This window comes from Arachis ipaensis, chromosome B03 (genome assembly GCF_000816755.2).
Source record: "Arachis ipaensis cultivar K30076 chromosome B03, Araip1.1, whole genome shotgun sequence".
Taxonomy (NCBI): Eukaryota; Viridiplantae; Streptophyta; class Magnoliopsida; order Fabales; family Fabaceae; genus Arachis; species Arachis ipaensis.
The window spans coordinates 118470837-118474000 of NC_029787.2; positions in this window are offsets into that span (position 1 = coordinate 118470837).

Genomic DNA, 3164 nt, shown 5'->3' on the forward strand with positions numbered 1-3164 from the left:
AACTGTAAAAATTATGTATTTATATAAATTAAATTATATTAAATTATAATATATCTAGATATTTAATCAACCTAATTAATTAGTTTGTAACTGATTTAATTTAATAATTTAAAAAAATTGAATAACCCTTTTTAGAAATATACCAATCTAAATAATATATATTGAAGATAAGAAATATTTAATTAAATTATATAATACAACATTCTATTCCTAAAAATTTGTTTTATAGCAGATCTGATACTAAAATATTAATCATCATCTGTGGTATAATCTAATTTCACAATTATTTAAATGTTGTTTTTATGAAAAAATCGCATTATTTATTTTAAAAAAAATATTTACTCACTATTGTAATTTAAATAGAATATAAAATAGATATTAAACCAATTTCTTTTAATAATTACTCAGTCACAAATATCCATCAAAGGACATGAGATTTAAGAGCATATAAAGTAAATATAATACCTACAACTTTTACACTATTACGATAAAATGATTATCATAAGTCTTTTTAGCATAAATTAAACAGAACATATAATAATAAAGAAACAATCAAATCCAAAAAAGTTATAGAACACCTATCATATACTATGATTGTTAGTGTTGAGGAAGTTTTAACCATTTATTCTTTTATTAGCTGTCTTTTTATCTACTCTGCACTTTATCTACGAATATGTTAAGAACTAAACCTATGCTTCAATTTTTTAAAATTTCATATATTCTTGCCAAATACAATATTATTATGTCTTTTTTCTTTATAGAAATTATTGAACGAAAGAACCGTTGGTAAAAAGATAAGGTTCTCTTATAATATATATATATTTTTATGATAATAAAATAAAAATGAAAAGCATGAAATAATATTGTGTATATTTAAGTTAAATTTAATCTTTTTTAATAACCAGATTTGTTGTAACACCCTAACTACCAAAGCTCACGCTTCTGGCTGCGCGACTATGATAGCTCGGACATTACGACAACACTTATACTATTTAATAAAGAAAAGAAATAAATTAAAAAATACTACCAAATTAAATTGATATAAATTATAATAAATTATGTGATATTTAAATATCTAATCAAATTAATTAGTTGATATAGTTAATTTATCATAATAAATTATATTTAATGAGTTAAAAGAAACAAAGTGCTAAACACTCTCATAAACATGTCACGTCAACTCCATCATTAAGCGCAGAAACCTGATTTTTATATAATAGAATAGATAATAAATAGAATATATGAGAATATGATATATGACCTATTTTAATTATGAAATTGGTATTATATGATAGATTTTTTCTGAATTCTTATTGCTTGTTCGTTGCGAATTTTTACGTAATTACTTAATAATTTTCGCTTATGAAACTATCAATTACCTAATATTATGATTTAATTAATAAAAATGATGACATTAATATTTTTTCATAAGTCTTGTTATTATTTATAGTTAGAAAATAGCCATAAATAAATTTATTTCTTTAATAAATGTTAATTTTGTCGTCAAATTTTATATTACCTTTAAAATTTTAGCATAATTGAGTCTAATTTCTACATTTTGAAATGAATTTATACGAAAAAATTAATATGTAAATGACATTATTATTACAAAATTATTTTTTTAGTATAATTAGTGGTGCTTATTTGAACCATTAAATTTAACTTCTAAGGATATTAAAGTCAACCTATTTTATTATCTTGTGCATTCAAAGAATTTACATGACTGACATAAAAATATAACAATTGAAAAAAAAAATCATTACAATGGGTATATTCATTTTAACAAATATTCTAATATCTAATACTGTAAAAAAAATACATTCCCCACTTTGAATTGCTACAGGTCAACTTCTACCCACAGTAGTAAAATGTCTAAATTGAGATATATTCATCAAACAAACAATCAATAAAACACTCATCCGTACTTTCTCATTTTGGGTACATTTATATATAAAATAAATTATACATAAAGAAAAAAAAGAAGAAAAGAAGAGTTGAAAATTTGAAATAGCAAGAGCGATAAAAATCATGATTCTTATAATTTTGTGTGGCCATCTATATATAGTGGACCAGACAACTATCATTATCTAACAAAATTAATTTGTATTTATTGCACTCAACTTGAATAAGTAAGAAATTATCTTATTTTAATTTAGTCATTAATTCACATAATTTAAATTTAGCTCAATATATATGATTTGATTTGATTTAATTATTAGTTGAAAATATCTCAATTGCCTATTTTATTCATAGATTTATTATTTTAATGACTAATAAATTAATCAAATTAATTAATTAGTACACACAATAAATTTAGTTTAATAAATTAAAAGAAATAAATTAAAAAATACTAACAGAATATTAAAATAAATAATTTAAAAAATATTACTAAATCAAATTGATATAAATTATAATAAATCATATATCTAATCAAATCAATTAGTTGATATAGTTAGTTTATCGTAATAACTTGTATTTAATGAGTTAAAAGAAATAAATCAGAAAACACTATCAGAAGCATACCACGTCAGCTCTATCATTAAGTGCAGAAATCTGATTTTTATATAATAGAATAGATAGATAGCTAACAAACAACTCTAAATTATATATAAAATTTTTTTATTAATTAAATTCAACCAAATTATTCTAACATAATAAAAAAATTAGCATTATTCAAAGTCATATTATCAAAGCTAAGGGCCTTGGACAAATGTTGACAGATTGCCATGAACAATGTCGTAAAAAATATTTACAAAATCATGATAAATTGAAAGAGTGCTATTTAAAATGTTGTATCACATACTACGATGAATAGGGTTAAGAGTGAGTCAAGCTAATTCATAAGTTAGTTCATCGATTCATTAATAGTTTAATAAGCTGCACTCGTGAGCTGGTAAGCCAAGTTTAAATTTGAAATTGAGCTCATAAATTAAATGAGTTGAGCTTGAATTTGGATAAACTCAACTCATTAGCTCGTGAGCTCGCTTGATTATATATATAATTATATATTACTATTTCATATGTATATATATAACATTAAAAGTATATATTAAATGCATATAGGATATATATAATTATATTAATTATCTTAATTACTTAAAATTTTATATTTATTTTTTATATATAATTTTTATTTAGGATATAAATAAAAAATTTATAATTTA